This window comes from Melospiza melodia, chromosome 5 (genome assembly GCF_035770615.1).
Source record: "Melospiza melodia melodia isolate bMelMel2 chromosome 5, bMelMel2.pri, whole genome shotgun sequence".
Taxonomy (NCBI): Eukaryota; Metazoa; Chordata; class Aves; order Passeriformes; family Passerellidae; genus Melospiza; species Melospiza melodia.
In genome coordinates, this window is record NC_086198.1 from 13,339,673 (window position 1) to 13,360,293 (window position 20,621).

At 37.0% G+C, this 20,621-nt stretch overlaps 1 long non-coding RNA gene across 1 annotated transcript; it reads right to left on the bottom strand.

Moving 5' to 3' along the window:
• Positions 1-998: 998 nt before the first annotated feature.
• Positions 999-10,395, bottom strand: LOC134418980 (uncharacterized). The gene is made up of 3 exons (XR_010027917.1): positions 10,342-10,395; positions 9,221-9,399; positions 999-1,058 (listed from the first exon to the last, which is right to left on the bottom strand). It is a non-coding gene; the product is annotated as an uncharacterized LOC134418980 (long non-coding RNA).
• Positions 10,396-20,621: the final 10,226 nt, after the last annotated feature.

Consider the following 20,621-nt stretch of genomic DNA (forward strand, 5'->3'; position numbering starts at 1 on the left):
CATTTATAGATTAAGCTAATTTTTATGAAAATTAAAATGAGCTCCTATTTGCATGCTACCAATGAATTCTAGAAGTTCTGTAGCCCACACTAGCTGATTATGATACACTTTTTCTGTAATCTGTTCCCCAAGCAAGGGCTCTCCTTGTCACATCATTAGACCTGTACAGTTCAATAGAGGATGTCTGCACTGTGCCTGTAGAGCTGAGCTCTCCTAAGCCTTTATTGCAGCTTTGCCTCAGAATGGCCTGCAAGGTACAGGGGTGCTGCTGAGCCAAGCCAAAGTGCAAGGGAAACCAAGCAATATATTCAGGAATGTATTGGAAGTATTCAGTAGCACAGCAAATCTGGTTCGTGTCTTGAATTCTAAATAGGGTCTTGCCCGTGGAATTTGCTTTTTCTTCTCTGATTTTCTGTCTGGTGAAAAACTGAGTAATCATTTCATTTCTCTCTTTAGGAAAAAAAAAACAAAAAACAAAACCCAAAAAAACCAACCAAACAAACAAACAAAAACCAAACCCAAAAACCAAACCAAACCAAACAAAAAAAAAACCAAAACCAAAAACCTCAATAAAAACTACCTCTGTGCTTGCAACACATGTGGAATGCAATAAACACTAAATTTTAATTCATTTCCAAAATAATAGTGGTTTGTGCTATTTTAGGAAATATACAAAATTAAGGACAGAAAAAGGTATTACTTGACAAAAAATACTTCTCCCAGTTTTCACAGCTTTTCACTTTCATATAAATTTGGCTCCCAGTACTGTTTAAAGCCTGTGTTATATACTGGCTCTCTTCTGTTAAGAAAATAACTGAATTTCACACCTTATACACCATCATATCAAAGTGAACCAAACTAGAAATAAAAAAAAAAAAAAATTGAATTACTGTCCTATTAGTGTTTGGGAGTCTCTGTCTTTCCAATTTCCTTTAATGAAGTGGCATAGATCAGATCAGGCATAAATCCATTATTCCTTTTAAGTCACAGAACAACCTACCTCCAGCCTTCCACTTCAGCAGAGGCTCAGCAGTGTCTTTGTGGTATGGTAAACAGATCTGAAATACAAAAGCTGAAATGTGATTGTGTCACATAAACAGTGAGCATGAAGACAAATGTGGCTCTCTACGACAGAACTATTGAAAGAGGGAAAATAAATTTTGTCCATTCCATAGGACTCCTTTGTCTAATCCAACCTGTGAGTGGCTCTGCTGAGGGAAGTCTCATCTTTGTGCCACTGCTGATAGCTCCCATTCAGTGACCACAGTACCACTGGGAGAGAGCACCTCAGTAGGCCTGGTGGTAGGAATTAAGAATTAACATTAGTGTGGTTTTACTCAGTTTGGAAGTGCAGAATTAGAAAAACAGGCTCACAACCATAAAGATGTCACTCATGTTGCTGCCTGGCAGCTGCACTCATTTACTTGATCTCATTGCTTTTTGGCAATAGACTCCTCATCCTACAGCTTTCCTTTTTCCTTTTGGGACTTTCATGGCAGGCCAGTATTTTCCCCTGGCATTGACATTTTACTACCAATCCATTATCCATTACCTTCCTGGCACGTGCAGACTTCAGAAAAACCTTGTCTGGGATTTGGCACCATACCCAGTGCCTGATAAATGCTATAAACTTTATTTCTTCTCTTGTGGTGCAAATTGGAAAAATATGGCATGCAGTTATGCAAGCATGACACTGTCCTCAGCTAAGGCTGCTTTTCAACACAAAATCCTCCAGACAGAACTGAAATAATTTAGTGTCTCTAAAAGCACCACTAAAAGAAAGGGGGAAAAAGAAAAAGTGGCAGTTTTCCTGGAAATCTTTGATTCCCTGAGCACACAAAAAATTTATATTTTGAAAATAAAACTTCTCATTATAAAAACTTTGAAACTCTGTCTTTAAATCAGTAATGTGTCATCCATTTCTGAGCGGACTGAACTTCAAAACCAAACAGATTACTTTGAAGACAAAAACCTTGCTGCAACTTTGTCTTGAGTACAGAAAAGGAAAAGAAACAAAGGTTAAAAGATAAAAGAGAAGGAAATCTGGACTACAATAGCAGAATTGCTGTCATCATCTGACTAGATATGAGATGTGCTCATTGTAGAACATATTTTATTCCCATTAGTTTGCACATTAGGTTGTTCTGGATACCCACTAACAACCATATTTGTCCATAACAGCAGATAAAAAAATGAAATTAATTGCAATAACAAGATCTCTACTTAAAGGAAAAAAATCCTAATGAATAGGCTGAAAAATCTCCCTGATGTTAATAAAAAAGTGTGAAAATGTTACTGTTTAAGTATTTTGAAAACTGCATCTTGCATTTTAAGTATTCTTTCCTGTATTACATGTGCCACGCTCTCTTTCCTTCCCAATTACCATATTCTGTTGCTTTATGAAGTTATACTGGAGAAAATAGCATGAAATAGTCCCAGGTTACACCTACTGTGATTAAAACAGTTACCAGTAAACTAACAGCAGTGCATCTGTGAAGAAGGCAGTGAAAAAGCCATCCCCTCTGACTTAAAAACTGCATTCATGTTAGAAAGTTTGCAGCACAGGTACTCTGGAGAAGAAATGGTTTGGTTCCCTGTGATCCAAAATTGGTACACTTGTCTAACATAGCAGATGGTTGCTATGTCATCAAATATCTGAAATTCTCAAATTTCAAATACTTGAAAACCAAATACTACAAAATACTACAAAATACCAAATAATACCAATAATACCAAAATCAACCATGAAAACACTGAACAGTACTGAGCAGCACATGAAGAAACCCCTGTGCAGGTTCTGTCTTTGTCTCACCTTCCCTCCATTATCACGGCAAGTCCAGCTTGTCCTTTGAGCTAAATACTTTCACAGCTTCAGGATTACATTCAGAAGGCTTGGGAGGATCAGCAAAGATGGCCCTAATGAAACGCTGGATCAACTGATGTTGCTGGTGTGAATCACTCCAACAGATTTTGTAATCATTTGTTCTTTGGAGTCCCTAGGATGCTCTGAAAGTACAGTCACTAATGAGACCTCCATAAAAAGGCTTGGGATGAAAACAGATTTAGGAGAGGTTTTGCTTCTTATTTCACACAGAAATTCAGTGGTTCAGTGCTCACCCAACACTTTCTGTCACTCCTCTGCCCAGACAAAAACAGTCATTGAATGATGGCAGGAGACAGACATGTACAGACAGAAACACACACACCATCAAATATAAGAAAGTGGTTCTTTAGTTTCATAACCATAACACTTAATAATGTCAAGGAAAAGAGAGGTTTAAGTGACTCCTGAAATTAACATTTGTTTCTGCAAAATCTAGCAATTCCAAGCTGAGAGACTGGGAAATAATGCTCCTAGACTGCCCACTTTTCCTGACATTCTTTAAGACATGAGAGAAATAACTTTAAAACCTTCTAAGCCATTCTAAGTCAAACAGAAGGTAATTGAAACAACATCACTTTTATTCTAGTAAATATCTCCAATGCTGAACTTTTGTGAAAAAAAATCTGTTCACCTAAGTGTATAGCTCCAAAACTCTGTAATAGATTTACATTTCCTTCAAAATCAACAGCTACATGCCAAGCAACCAGGGTGCAGAAATCTCTTCTTGCCTCCAGGCTGGCTACTAGACTACATCCTTTCAGCTCACTGGTTGATACAAATATCATTCTGAGGCACTTTACTTCATCTGGGATGCTATTTAAAAAAAAAAAAAAAAAACAACAAAAAATACACAAAGGAATATTTTAATAAAAAATCTTGTACCCTAAGATAAATGCCACACAGGCGAGACTCTGGAAAGATTGCTAGGGAGATGGATGCTCGCTTCTGAAGTATTTTGCTTCATCCCTGAAGAGTGATACACTCACTTTGTATCTCTGACATCCTGAGCAGGGAATCTTTCCTCTCTCTAAGCATGGATATGCATCAATGCCCTGATCATCAGCAGAGCTCCAACTGCTCTGGAATGCTGCAGCACGGCACATGCTCTGTGATTTGGAGCATGCTACCTCTCCTCCTAAAACGTGGGCTTATGCCTATCTGATTAAATACTATCTCACTAGATGTTTAACTTTCTGCTAAGTAATGTGAGTTCTTTGGTCACTCTGTGGATATCTCATGATCTATGACAGTTACAGTGGCAGAGTGTGAGTGGTTTTGCATATTATTTGAGCAAAACTATTTGATTACAAAGCTAACAAAATATACAGCATTAGCAGACTTTAGGGGAAAAAAATCACCATAACACACAAACCAGTATACCAATCCTATTTCCGAGATTTATTGGAGAAAATAACAGGGAAGTGAATACCAGGCAGGTGGATCATTTGTCTGGGATTAAAAGCAAGATAGTAAATTCACAGCTTAGTAAATTATCCAAGTAGCTGCCAAACATTCTGGCATAAGAGATTGGAATTTCTAAGTAAAACTAAAAAGAGTCACTCCATTAAAAAGCAAGAAGAAATCAGGAATGGGTTATCCTAAAACAGCAAGCTTAGACCCTCTGGCACCACATATTCAAATGCTTTCACTGATTCAGCCACTCCAAATACTCATTGGGGGAATAAATTCAATGTTGTGATTCAATTGTGACTAAATCTCGCAGAATTACAGCATAATTAAAAAAAAAAAAAAAGGTAACAAAATAAATATATTTTGTAATTTTTTACATGATTATTAACAGTCCAGTGACAAGTTTTTAAACAATAATGATTTTTTTGCTACTCTCTAGCATCTTTATCATTATACTGCCACCTCTTCTCATTCCCAGAAGTGTCTACTTTTGAAAAGTGTCTTATTTCTATGAAGTGAAGTATTCTGGATGAAACTGCAATTGAAAGAAAAATACTGTAATTGTTACGAAACTTACCAGTCTGAACAAGATTTTCATATGGAAATTTACAGGGAACATTGCAAAAGTGAGAAAATCAGAAATAACTGAAAATTAAAATATCCAGAAAGAAGCCCTACGTATGTAGGAAAGAACAAGAGAAAATCACAAGTAATATAAGACATGAAGGTGAATAGATTAGATTTTTGTCACAGGATGTTCGCACTAAGATCTAGCTACAGTTACAATTCTCAACATTCAATTTATTCCCTTTTATCACAGGATTAATTCTATAGCCATAGTAAACCAAAATTAAAGTTTTATTTTCCTTTCCATCTGAAACAAGGTGCAGGTCTAACTCTTTCAATCTTTCTTTTACATATTAGCAACCATACAGTTTGGGACAAAACTGTGGAAGATTCTAAACTCATGACTCAAAATAGGACATCAAAGTGGAGCAGGAAATGTAGGCTGGTAATAGAGGGACTCACTAAGGAAAGAAGACAAATATACTGAAACTACTATTCTGTTTCCAAGAGCAGCATGTCACATTCATGATGTCAGCAGAAGAGCTAGAAGAGCTGCATACAGAATTTAGAAGGACAGTAGAAAGCAAAATATTTGTTGAAGCAGTTTTCCCCTCCATAACTGTATAATGATATAAACTTAACAATTTATTCTCCTGATTATAAAGCCAGCCATATTGCATGTCACATACCTGCACATATTAGATATGTCAACTATAGCCTGGAAAATGCCACAGTCTAGAATTAACTGTTTTATTTAAATTGTTGTTCCATGACTTGTGTCTTTATTGAAGTTTTTGACTGATAAATAAGCACACCATTAGTGTACAAAAAATGTGGATGTTGTTTTTATTTTTCCCATGCTCAAAAGTCTGTTAAGCTGGCCTGTCCTGTTTGCTGATTAGACTCAACTATCTACAAATATAATCGTCATCTTCACATCATAGAAACCAAAGCAAGTGTCATTTTTTTTCCTGTGGATTGCCATATGAGCCAGAGTTACTCTCCAGAAGAGAATAACTCTTGTCAACTACTTAATAAGTGCCTCACTGATGGCTCAGTGGCCTTCCTGGTGCAGTGCAGCGTGAGGACTTTCTTGGTGTGCATTTAGGATGGCCATGTTTTGTGGTTTAACCAAGGTGACTCACCTGTGGTTTTGCCAATTGTGAGCAGTGTAAGGTCATCCTAAGTGAGTGCTAATAAAACATTACAACACCTCACGTTCACATGAATTCTCTACACAACACATAGCATATTGGAGAAGCAATTTCTCAATGTTTAATTTTTGGAAGAAATTATGCAGTTGTCTGTGTCGGCTGAGATCTATCTTATGGAAGACAGGACTAGGAGAGGTGGTAAAATCGTTGTGTTATACACATTTTGCTTCTCTAGTGTTAGAACTGGTGGGTGCAACCCTGCCTCGTGCCAGGTGCTAATAATTGTGCCAAACCAGACCTACTTTTATGCCAGTGGACAGGAAATTGCTGTCAAAGGAACTTTTATAGTATTCTGTTTGCATAATGAGATCTCATAAACATCAAGGAATACACTTGGGCCTGAATAAACGTGGTGAAGTCTTGTCTCCATTGGGATTTTTGCTACAGATATCAGAGGAGGCAGGATTTGAAACTGCTATGTTTAAGGCTGCTTTGCTTCAGAGGCTGTAATGCCTGCCCAGAGATTGTGAAATTATAGCAGGAATGCTAGGTTGAAAAACAACACTTGTTTTAGTGTGATGAGGGATCTTTTTGATTCAAAGAGGTATGTCATTCTGGGAGCCTTTATTCACTGCCTGCAGCTAACCCTGCTCAAGCAAATGGCCGCCAACTTCCTCAGGACTCTGAGTACATCTCACTGGATCCCATAGCCTTATGGACATTCAGGTTGCCCAGGTGGTCATGTACTGGATCTTTTCTTACAGTGGGAGAGACATCGCTCCCCCATCCTGCCATCCATCCACTTGAAAGGAGTGGGAAGAGAAACTGCCATTGAAGACTCAATTGAAAAAGCTGTTGAGTACCTCAGTCTTCTCTATTTTTACCAGCTTGCCAGTATCATTTATCAGGAGGGCACACCTTCTTTGACATTCTTCTTCTGGTTTACATACCAGTAAAAGCCCTTCCTGCTATTCTTTGCCAAGTACAGAACCATGCATCAACTCTATGCCCTTCCCAGGCCACTTGTCCTCTGCTTGTGCAATTGCTTCTTTCCCTTCAGTCTGAACAGCAGTTCCCTACTCTGCCATTCTGGTCTCTTGCCTTCCTTGCCCAATTTCTTGGTCCTGGGAATTGTGACAACTTGCACTTTATGGAAGGCATCCTTAAATATCTGCCAGCTCCAATTCACTCCCTTGTCCCTGAAGGCAATCTCTCAGGGGATCCAACTGGCATCTCCTTAAACAGCTAGAAGTTTACTTTCCTAAAGTTCAGGTGCCAAACTAATCCTTGCCTGACTCATATTCTTTAGGACTGAAAACTCCACCAACTCCACCAGGCTGCCTCCAATCTTGAAGTCCCTGATTTGCTCCCTTATGTTGCTGACCATTGGATCCAGCACTGCATCCCCTCTGGAAGAAGTCTCTTGGATTGCATGGAATTATTTTTCAATAATTTTTCTTCTGCCTTAGAGAACTGTAAAAGATTAAATAAATGTAAGAATTCAAGAGAGGACATTTAAAGGCCAAATAAAAGGTCTGAAAGTTTGGGAAATAGATTTTGTTCTGCAGCATGAATATTACTGAATGATAATACAAAAATATGTGCCAAATTTTCCTATAATTCAACTCAATACAATTCAGGAATATTTAAAATCTTAGTACACTTTTTAATTTATACACATTCAGCCATAAAGAAAAAGCAGCTCATATATTTAACATATGTTTTCATATCATTATGGAAGAAATATTCAAATTACTCTTTGCCAGATAAGCACTTTATTAGGAATACACCTTACAATTAGACATAAGTATTTTAAGTCTTTCAAGAAGAAACTACACTCATCAGTTATCATAGATATAAAGAATATTTCTGGCAGCAGTGGCATGTCCTAAGAGTCCTTGCTAAAGAATGAAATTTACACACTTTGATGGGCCACTTGATGATATGTCACTTCAATGTTAAAAACAATCAGCAAGACATAACTGAAAATAATTATTTCATTTAATTAGCAACCCTGGAGAGAGAAAGCTTGCGTCTATTTTCTTTAGCAGGATTATTTTTAAAAGGTGAGCATGGGTTGACAAAGACTTCCAGCAGTAAAACAAAAGAGTATATTCTAGAAGAACAGCCAAGATGAACAAGAGGAATGGCAATGGCAATTAATTTCTATTCTGATATGAGAGACATTACAGTCACACAGGCACACTTCCATTGATCCTAAAAACAACTCATCTAATCCCACACCAGCAATATTGAATTATTCAAATAATGCACTGATCTATCAAAAGCTTCAATGGACTATGTCATCTGAAACCTTGATTTAGTTGATGAAATTAATAGGGGGGAAAGAGGACACACACATATCAGTGGCATGCAACAATCTAGAGAAAGAACAGCTTTTCTGAGTCACAGAAGATGTGCACCTAGTCCTGTATCTTCAACCCCTTCTGCTAAGGCATAAGGGAGGTGTGAGTATGTAGAAACACTTCATTGGTATATCTGTCCAGTTCCTCAAGAGTTTCTCCAAGCCAGACAACCACTTCATTACAGAACAATCTTGCAGAGATATTTTCAGACTTCAGGCTAAATTGTCAATCATACTGTGGATGCACATATTTTGGTTTATTTTCAGTTAACTTTGCAATATTTATTTTCAAATTATTTACACAGTTATAAAAACCACCACATTAGCTGAAAATCTGATTAAGCAAAGGATACCAGCATACCATGATCTGGTTGAAGGATCTGGGATTACTAAAATAACAGCATTAAAACATGAATACAGGTGTTGGTATTATGGGTGGATACAAAGTGAAGCCCAAATGTCCTAGCTTTTTTTAGGTTCAGTAAACTTGCAGAAGATCACATTCTTACCTGAACACTGATTTAGTGTTTGAGCTTACTCTTTAATTCCACTCCCATTACTTTCATGGAAGTTCACTTTTTATTTCCCTGCACTGTTTTTTTGCACTATTTTCTCCCTCTAATGTAAAACCGTAGTTTTACATTAGAGGGAGAAAATAATGTAGTATTACATTATTAGTCATGTTATTGATATTTTTCCAGGGCAGACCAAGAAGTGGCAAAGGTTAATGCCCCATTATGCTGGGCATAGTGAAAAAACATGCACAGCTCCTGAGCTTAAAGGCTTCACTGTTGTAATGGAATACAATTCAAGTAACAGAAAAATGCAGAAAGTACTTACAAGAACATGAGTCACAACAAAGATCTGCCTAGTTCATATTTTGCTCTTGATAGTGATCAAATGTGGAGGTCCAGGAAGAGCAGAAGAACAGAGCAAGTACACACAATACTTCCCATGAGTTTTCTTCTAGCCCTTAATCACAGATGTCACAGTTCCCGTGTTCCTAAATACCCTGATTACTGTACAAAGAGAACAAAGATAAATTCAAAATCCCAACGTTTTTAAATTAACAAGCTAAAATTTAGTCTTGTGAACATTTATATTGATCCTCAAAAGCATTTCCATATACTTTACCAAAGCCTTTGGAAAACATTGATTCCAAGTATCAACTCAGGTTTTTCTGAACAGAAGTGCATTGCAGTCATTGTTGACATGGGAATGTAATATCACAGGTTATTCAGACTAAATTTCAGGTGTTGATTAATGAAATTATTCATAGAGTCATAGGATGTTTTGGCTTTGTCATAGGCCTTGTAAAGCTCATCTAGTTCAACCCCTGTGCAGTGAGCAGGGACATTGTCAACTAGACAGAGCCCAGAGCCATGGACAGCCTGACCTTGAATGTTTCCAGGGACCTTCCAACATTTTTTAGCATAAAGTCATGCCCCCAGGTCCTCTCACAACATGCTCATGTAAAATGTTGATTTCCAGCTCTCTTCTAGGCCCCTATAGGTACCTGAAAGTGCTCTAAGGTCACTCTGGCTGAACAACCCCAGCTCCCTCAGCCTGTCTCCATGGCAGAGGTGTTCCAAACCCCTAATGAGCTCTTTTTTGTTTGTTTCTATAGGTCTTTCTCATATACACCCTTAGGAATTGAACTTATTTAGATAACTTTTCTAAAACTATTTAAATGTCTTAACAATCTAATTGAGGTACTTCTGAAAATCTTATTACTCAGAAGAGACAATAACATGCAAATAAAGAGGGTTTTTAGATAAGAACAGCTGGACCTTGAGGCAGCACAAAAAATATATAACATTTTTGACAACTCTAAAGGCAATCAGAAAAAGTCACCACTATACAACTTCAGTGTTCAGATATATTTTATAGTTTTTCAATCTGGACATGCTTAAAGAACTTCAAAGAGTTCTTTTGTACCTTGATATAGACTAACAAAGTACCTTATCTGTGATTATCAGTCTGGCATCACTCATTTCAGATATTCCAGTAAGACCTGAAAATTGCAACAGAAAAAAATAGTTAGTGATAGAGCTTGTGGATGCATCTGAGACTTCATAGGTTTGTGCAGATTTACAGAGGTACCCTATGGCATATCAAATTGATTTCCACATGTTCCTCAGTATCCTCTACTGTTCATCAAGGCCACAAGGTAATAATGTCCATAGCTGGAAGTTAGAACAGATATAGCATACTAATCTGGAAATAGCTGGTTTCTGATTATGAGTTTTAACAGGTTTATTTTACACTCCTGAATTTAAATAATTATTAGATTGCAAGCCTTGTAATAGAGCTTAGTTGAACATTGAGATCAAATCAAAAGGGCAAGGATGTCAGAAATTAAAACAGATATAAGTCATACTGCAAAAGAAAAAAAACCAGACATAAATAACACTTCTTTCTTCTCAAAAATATGGCTTTTTTTTTCTATTGCTGCTGGCAACCAGAGTACACATTCCCTTGCACCCTTCAGAAACTCCCACTTCTCTGTTCTACACCTCAAAAGTATGGTAAATGGGTTGCAAATATCTCAGTACTCGGTTCAGCTGTAAAAACAGCCATTTAATTCACAAATGCAGAGGCTACTCAGTTTTAAATATGATCTTTTTTTTTCTGGGATGCAGATCCAAAGCTACTGTTCCTCTGTGCATGTGCATGTGTGAGTAAGTACACATGTAAGTGCCTGCTCACTGTCCAGTGAAGGAACGTGCATTGAACTGGCAAATGCAAAGAGGGTTCCTAATGAGGTAACTCCCCTGAGAAATAAATATACTGCCTCATAGCTCAGCTCTCTCTTGGCAGATTGCTCCATAAATCTGCAGAAATCAGAGGAGCAGCATCACGAGACAACACCAGCAGGGAGAAAGGGCTGTTGTGTGGTCACACTCCAAAGCAGAGGAAAAGTGAGCTGTGTTGGACATGAGCAGCTGTGAGGAGGCAGTAAGGTCAGGTAATTGGTGCCATTTCCATGGGCTCATTCTCCAGACTTCTCCACATTTTGCATAGGTTATTTCTGGTCTGATTTTTTTCAACCTTACACAGATGAATGCAATAATTTCTTATGAGAACTTTGCATAAACTGAGATTCAAATATTATTGAAATTGATGTCTGCCAAGAATAATATTTTACTGGTGCTAAAGGCTCTGATAACTTATATTTTTCAAACCATAATTTATATGCATCACAGACATATCTCAGAGAAAAACTAGGTTTTCTGTTTTAATCAGTATTAAATCAATGTTATAAACACAGAGATATTTATTACTTTCCCCTAAAAACTTATTTCTTTGATATTTAAAATTTAGCCAAGGTATCTGGATTTACTTTGGAATGTTTAAAAATCACAAAAGTTATAAAATATTAAGAACTGACTTCCAAGTTATTGTTTGAAAGAAGAGACGACATTACTGTGCAAGAAAGGCAAAGCATTTCTTATGAGCAGCAGGCAATTGAGTTGTAGGTTAGTGCCAAATTGAAGCTTCAAAACCAATCAAAATTGTGCAAGTCTATAGTCTTGTAATCTCCTGCTTTATTGTCCATCATCCTGTTTCTGTGTCTTGAAAGTTCCAAGACAGCTAGTTCATTTGGCATTATTTCCTCAGGCACAAATCAAGATTTAGTCCAAACTTGTCAAAGCAGAAATTTTTAAGACAACAATTTTCCCCTACAGACATCCAGAATTATGAAAAGTATACTTTAACTTTTCACTAATGACAGTTGGGAAAAATGAAGTGTTGTTTCTGCCATAGTTTGCTCTGCTGTCAAACATTGTCTGAGTACACTCCATACATATCCCCATGTGTGCTTCCTAAATAGCTTTGGAACTCACAGTCTGATTTCAGTGGAAATGATACAAAAGGATATTGATCTCAAAGATTATTATATTTCCATACATTCTGTAGAAATATAAAACTGAGGATTGAGATCAGATCCTGTTAGTTGGTGGCTGAAGAAAAGGCTGCAGTAGGAGATCACAATTTTCATGACACCTAAGCATCTGCAGGCCAGCACTTATAAATATTCAGTTGTAAGAAAAGCCACAGGATTTTCATACCTTAACCATCAAGGCCAAACAACCACAAGGCACCAATCCATAGAAAATGGGGCTTCATTCATGCTGCAGCTCTACATGCCGCTCTTTAGTTATATTACTTTTTCATTAATCCAACTTGAATTTATAGTCAGGACAGTGCTGCAGCCAGTATTAAGAAATTCTAGCCTCCATTATTAACTCAACAACGTGCTGTGCTTTTGTCTGAGATTTCTGATATCTGAGCTCCAGCCAAAGTGCCATGATAAATGAACACTGTAGCCAGTGTCTGCACAGTTCAGTCTCAGAACCCCTCATGCTTTGGATTTACTGTAGAGATTTTGTGTAATTACCCTGTGCAGAAGTATACCTCTCCTTCTACCAGCTAAGATCAGTGGGGATAAAATTTGTTTAAGCAAATTCAAGCTATGAAAAAAATCACTCATTTCCAGTGTTCCACATTCAGATTCACATACAGGTAAGAGAGAAGACCATTCTCCCCTAGGAATGGACGGGGGAAAACGGCCACTTTGAAGGTATGTTTGTTGGGAGGAGCTGACTTCACAAGCAGAGGATGGTGAACACGTGAAATTATCACGTTCTATACAGTGTTGTGAACACAATGAGCTAAGAGTGAGTTCTCAGCTGGTTACACTGGGCTGTGTGAAAGTGCTGCACTAAGGTTGCTGGAATTTAATTGAACTTGCACAGGTGTCTCTGCCCAGTCTTTCCTTGGCTTTTGTAGGCTAACACAACTAAAGGGAGCTCAGACCTGCCTCTATGTGCCAGTGCAGGCATGTCCTCCTGCACATATTTGTAGTGTGATTTTAGGCAAGCTATAATCAGTAGAAAATGGGTGGGTCTGGAAAAAGGTTAGAACTTGTCTGGAATTTTTGGTCAAACATCAAGAAATTCTAATTCTTCAAAACACAGCCTTTTTGTGGAAGCGTACTGATTTTGAAAGGGAAATCACAGAAATATAATTCAGATTGAGGGGCAAGTGTATGGCCAAAGGTGAAGACCTAAAAACCTAGATAATCATGAACCCGTTTAACAGCAGTTTTCATCTGGGGCTTAGGCTGCCAGGTTCAGAAATCTTTGGGTTGTAATCAGATATAGCAGAAATATAAAAGCCAAATGACAGCTAAGAAAGCAGCAAATGTAACTTTGGACTTTTGCAACACTTTAGTAGAACATCAAAATATGTGCAATAGCCCTGCTCAGGCAAGGTAGGGCTTGGAAAGTCAGTTGGGAACTATCTGAATTCACAGATCAACTTTACTACAAAGACACCTAAGGGTTTAGCAGTTTGCATCTCTGACCTCTGCTGCAAGAAACTGTTCATGAACAGTCATGAGCCCTTCTCTCATGACATATTCAAAGACCTTTGACTTTGCCTGAGTTGCTGGATAATAGGAGTATTTTTCTATGGGCATGCTCACACAAAATACACATCTAACCTATTATCATCAGAATCTTATTCTTCACAATTATTCTATAAAAGTTATTAAAATCCCCCCACAAAAGCAACCAAACAAACAAAAAAAAAAAAATGAAAGGATGTACATATGAAGTGCAAGGAAAAAAAATGTTCTAAATTTATAAACTGCTCTAAATTTATTCATATCTTCCAACTCCCAATTGCATCTTTTAGCGGTAGCTTCCTACCTAATTTGCAACATTCCCCTAGTAATTATGTAATTGATATTTCAGTAAGGCTATCAATATTTAACTTGTATCAATGAGAAGATTGATTCAAAACAGATGTCATAGTTATAGCCCTAAATAAATCACAAAATATTTTTCTCTAAGCCAGCTTTACATAACTCTAGATAATGTCCAGTATTCTAGCATGAGCTATTCAGTTCCTCTGTTGCTAAAGCACTGTGGTGTTCCTAGGAACACATGCACAGCAATACACAAACAGATGAGAACCAGGATTTAAATGAAATATTAACAAACAGGATTTTTAAACTTACTAAATGAAATAAATAAGAAAGGAACTCATTATATCCTTTTCCTTATCAATCCTCATATTTTTGTTAATATGCCTTTATATTTATTATTTTCATTCTGAAGTATTTTTAGATTGGCATGTTTCTACCTCTTGACTTTATTGCCTCTTTCAATTGACCTGCAATATTAATTTAATTTAATTTCATATTAACAAATAGAGTAGAAATTAAAGGTAAGGCCTAATAGGCTAAAAAGTACATACAGATTCATTAGCAAGCTTCAGATTTCCGAACCCTAATTGTTATACAGTATCATATAATTTTAAAGACATTTAGGAAGGGAAATAATGTAGATTCAAATTCAGAATACAAATATGAAGCATGAAATGTCTAGGAATGGCCTGAACAATGTCAACAAGTACTAGCTTTTAATCAGAAAAAAAGCCTCCACATTTTGCATAGAGTTAAGCACAAGCCTAAAGACTTTACTGTAAAAACTGAAAATAGTATAGAGATTTTTCAGATATTTGTCAAAGATGAGAAAGCTAGTGCAGAAAGTTTCTATCCAAAATTGTCCTTGGAGGCTCAGCTTACGGACAAGATCAACCACTCTAAATGCACAGGTAGAGAAGCTCAGTGTTCTACAGATCTACTCCAGCCTGAATGCTCTTGCTGAATTGAGTTCTTAGGAGGGAAAAAAACAATCTTTGGTGCCTATTTTCAAATTTCTGCCCAAATGACCTAAAACTACACATAAATATATTTTGGGAAGAAATACATCAAAGCACAAACATATCTCTGTGTGTGTACTGAAGTCTGGGTTGTTCCTCCATAGTAAAACTGATCCTACTTACAATGAGTATTTAAATAATCTCCTTGAATTTCTAAGAAAAATAATTTTCTTAAAATATGAGTCCACTCTTCAATAATGCCTTCATTTGGAAACCAAAATATTAACAAGAATAAGCAATGTAGGATGGTATAATGGTACTGACAGCATGGAAGCATAACTAATATGATATTTTCATATTTAATACTCCTTTAATTTCTGCTGCAGCTTACTGCTCCACTAAAATCCAGTGTAAATGAGGTTCAACCTTATAAATTCTTTTTAAAAGTACATACTGGTAATTTCGTAAATGTCCAGTAAAACTGTATGCAGTCTTAAAGATCCATTATATAAATTATTGTTTCAACAGTATTTTTGCTATCACAGCTCACTGAAAATATATTTTTTCACATACAGAAGTCAATTCAAACTTACAGAGGTCACTTTGAAATTTTCTGATAAAAGATCTTATTCTATATTGGAATAGTGTGCTGCTATTAATTTTCAGATCATTGAAAGCAAATTGGAAAATCTTTATAAGGCCTTTCCCTAAAGTGGAGCCAAAAGTACTTTGGCCAATTTAATTAAGTACTGTGTACATTGGTTCTATTGCTTCAACTTCAGCTGAACCCTTTAAAAGCCCTTTCCCAGGTGTCTAATGGCAAAAAAAAAAAAAAAAAAAAAAAAAAAAAAAAAGAGCCAGATACAACACATCAAAAGCCCCTCACAAAAAAAATATTTAAAAACCTAGCTGATACCCATGCTTAATCCCCAGGCTGACATTCATTCAGCACCAGCATTTTATCTGTCCTTTTCCTTTACTCACTGACAGAAGAAGACAACCTCCCAGCCCTCAAGTCAGGCTGACACTCTTCTTGGAGCTTCTCAGTGTTCCTTGGGGATGGATGAGGAGGCAGCCTCACAAATAAAATGGAAATGAAAACTATTACTGTAATTTTGCCTTCCCATTAATACAAGGAGTGATTTTTGACAAAACACCTTGCATGAATATACGAAAATAACCAATATTACACTATGTTACTGCAGATTGACCAACAATTTCCACTGGTGAGCTTCACCTTTAACCATTTAAAATTAGCATCAGATAATCATCATTTCACTTAACCAATCATCATCTTAATCAAGCATGTATATATCAAAGCAGAACAGGGCACTCTATCAATAAAACTATAGAAGTGCTGATGAGTAACATCATCTCCCCACATTTTGGACTCAAAGCACTGTACAGATTTTTTTTTTTGAAAATGTGTGCTTTCTGTATTTCATTTTGTCCTGTTGTTTCTCAAAAGAAATAGACACAGTGTTACTTCTCTCTACCTTCTGTCAAAGTGTGATTACTCATAATTCCAGTATTTTTTTTCCAGTGTATTCTGAACTTACTTCAGCAAGAGCTCTCCTTCCAGCAGAAATCACCCACTGCTTGAACACACCTCCACTTCACAGTCCCTCCACACATCTCAGTTGAATCTTAATGTTCTTACTAATTTTATTTCTGTTTGTATCACCATAAATATGGTGCTCGTACTCTGTTCCTTTTTCATAATTACATCTCTCATGCACTCATTACCAGGAAAGCTATGCTTGTTTATCATTTTGCTGGTTTCCTAAATCACCTCCTAAATGTCTTATATGTGTCTGGATGTGTTTGCATGTAAATATATACTGTAATATAAAGATATCTTGTGTGTGTGAAAGAGAGAAAAAATGCCTGAGAGATCTGTTCTTCCAGTTCTATGCCAATGTTTTTTCCAGGCAGAAGTCCCTGGAAATAACCACATTTCCATCCCTGGAAATATCCTAAATTTATTTCAAGAAATGGAACATTATTAGGAGACTGACTTCAAAAATAGGTGGCAGACAATAAGCTTAACAAAAAATAATTACATTTTAATAGAAAGTATACACATATCATTAAGGTTCAGAATCAAACATCCATGGCATGACGCACTGTTAAATTAATTCTTGGTTAGGGTTTTTCAGATAAATCCAGCCTGCTGCCTTCTCTTTCCAAGCAGTCCTCTCCAACCCCCTGCCAGCTCAGCTTTTAGGTGCTCATATACCTTAACATCACAGTCCTTCCTGATATTTCCAGTTTAATACCTCCTTCCCACATGCAACCTTTACCAGCTAAATAGATATGCCCAGCCACAAGGCATGGCTTGATTTATTCATGCTTTAGCTGCTAAATGCACCTGCCTGCTGCAGCTGGTAGCTTTGGGGCAGTGGAGGAGCACAGGGTATGTGGGAAAGGGAAGGATCTCTTCCAGGGTAGTGGAAGGCACATGCATGTGCACAAGAGCAGCCAAAGCCCAGGCTCCAGCTCCTGCAGCAACCAGTACTGCAGCAAATTCCACTCCCCAACCTGCTGCACCCCAGCTATCCAGTCTATTTTCAATGTGTCTTAGATAGGAGTGTAATTCACTGGCCCATCACTGCTTCGAAGGCATATTTTACCTCATATTGGGTTGGTGGCAGTTTCTCATTATCACTTTTCACTTGTGTCTTTCTAAATTAGCATCCTTTGTCATCCTTTTTCTCCAATTTAGAGACACATAACAAACTATACAGCCTAAATTTGGGTTTTTACTCAAAAGATCAACAGGCTAAAATGGAGAGGGGGGAAAAAAATTGGCAGTTCACATGAAACAGTTCAGAAGAAACAAAAGGTCACAGCCCACCTACTCAACAGTGCATCCCACACCCTTTGTACTTGCCGTCTTTAGAGGGCTCTAGTAGCTTTGAGGAGCACCTCAAAAAGAAAAATATGACTTTCACATTAATTGCTGAAGAGGGCCTTATTCCTTCCACGTGTACCACTCAGAGTTTTACCTGGTTGTCTGCAGGATTAAGCGCTGGCTCTTGGGATCCCAGTGTTCCTGGGCAGGTGCTGTAGCACCATGAGTTGGGATGGGTATTTTGTCAAGCTGTGACAGCTGATTATGCTGATGCTTCTGACAAGCACTGGGGCTCCTGGGCTGACACCCAGAGCATGGGGGAGGAGGTAAGACATTGGACTTCTTTTTAAACCAGTGCTCTTTTAGAGATTCCAGCCCATATCTCAGGAACTGAGTCCTATAGACACAATGCTCTGCTTCTATTTTGAAAAGTAAAGTAAAATTAGAACTAACATTGTGCTCTGGCAGCTCAGATATTCTCACCAGGTAATCCTGATGCATTTCAAATTTTTATCCTCTTGCTAAGTTGAAAACCTAGGATTTAATGTAAAGAATTAATTGTGCTTTTGAGATACAATAAATTGTCCCCCTGTCTCCTCAGAAGAAACCTCTCTCGTGCAGTAATAGTTGCAACCATAAAAATCTGTATCAAAAGAAAAATGTCTTTATTCACTATTTTCTCAAATTGCTTTCAAGTACATGTTTTCTTATTAGAATTTTTTCTGGAAGAAAATATACTATTATATGTAGCTACTTGGATCTTTTCCTAAATGCCTATTTCTTCACAAAAAAAATACCTTTTATCTTTTACATGCAGTAGCTTCATAATAGACATTTTCTAAACATTTAGAGACTTCAAAGGATCACTATTTTTATTCCTACTTTGATATTAATTTCGTGTTTTTTCCTAATACTTATTATTGTGTGAAATGTGAGTACTGCAAAAAGAGAACTGCTGTTTATTCTTCCAAAGTGGCACAAGCTGTTTTCTTCATTCTTACTGTGAACGGCTTTGAACATCATTTCCATTGAGTATGCCAACTTTTCATATTTTGTGAGCCAAGGCCTCCTAATTTCATAGCCAGCTTGCATCACCATGCAAGTTCAATTTCTATTTTATACCTTAAGGCTTACGTTGATGAAATCTGACCCAGTTACCCTAGGGCTAAAAAGACTGAAGTTTTGATCAGTCATCACTGTCAGCTTTAGCACACATTTTCTTTAATCCTTCTTAGTGTGCTGGAGCCATTAGGACTGTTTTTGCTGGGCTTTGGACTAGAAACAATCCTTAATTTAATCATAAACATTTGCTCACGTCAACCAAATTTTTGGGTCTGTAAAGTTTCATTAAATATGTTGTGTGCTCAGCCGTGCTCAGAGACTTAGGTGACTGACATTCACACAGAAATTATTCATGACAGCCAATTTTCTGTCAACTTCCTCATAATATATACCTTTGAATATATGAAATGCAAGTTATTTCTTTCAAAGGGAAATAAGCCAAATGACAATACTGCAGGAAATAACAAGATGTGGAACTACACGTAGTGGAAAATAGAGAAATCATCTCTAATTCCCAATTTATCCACCTCCTCCACGGCATGCCCCATGCTCTCAAATACATGACTGTATACAGAAGGAGAAATATAATGTGATCACTCTTTGTTTTTAATGAAGCAAAAGAAAACCAGAATATACTTGAAGTCTACTCTGTGCTAGCACCATTTTTAACAGAGCTGTTTCATCCTGACCTAATATATTGTAAATTAACACTTTTGCCAGTTTTTGATAAACAATTAAGTGGTTTAGTAATGCAAAGTAAAATATTTTGAGGATCTGAGTGAGATCATCAAACTAATTCCTGCAATGAGGATTTTATTTGGCTTAAAATGGAGATCAACTCACACCACAGAGATCTAATTTCATCAAACTTAAACTCCATATTCAGCAGGTTGAGAGATTCAATTACTTATTAATCAAGAACCCTGACACAGGGCTAATTAATTTTTGATATTTCTTAACTTATTGAGGTTTCCACTGTGTTTACAAGGACTACACTCTTAGTCACTTCAAAACAGGTGAGTTCCCTTAAAGGAGCAATGCCCCATTATTATCTTACCAGCTACTGTACATACTTTTTTCCAGAGTTAGCCTTTATTAAGTGAGTCCACACTGCACAAGGTTGCCAATATATTTGTCTAACAGTCACTGAAGCCAGGTACATTTCTCATGTTTGCAGAGCACCTACCATAACTTTAGTTTTGCCACAGTAGAAAGGAGTGTTGAAGAAAGTCTTAAAAACAAAAAAACAAACACAAGTATAAAATGGATCTGTTTCTCCAATGACCCATGAAATTAGCATAGAAGAGAAAGAAGTTTTTCTAAAAGAGAGATACTCAGGATGCTACAGTGGCCTTGGATATGATTCCTGGTTCAGGAATTGCTGTCTTCCTTCCAGTGATTTCTACCATCTCCCACTTTATAAATCACAATTTCTCCAAAGCTACTCCTCAGCAATATTTGCCTTCTAGGTAGTTTACTCAAGATAGCTGTAGAAAGTAAATTCACATCTGATTATCTTTTCTTCACCTGTCATCCCTTATTTCTGTCCTTTTTGATATCTAAATCTCTTCCTGATTTCCTCCTCCTTAACAGGCCATTACCTGCAGGGTACAGCATGTCATGCCACAATAACTGCCTGGCTTTTTTTGC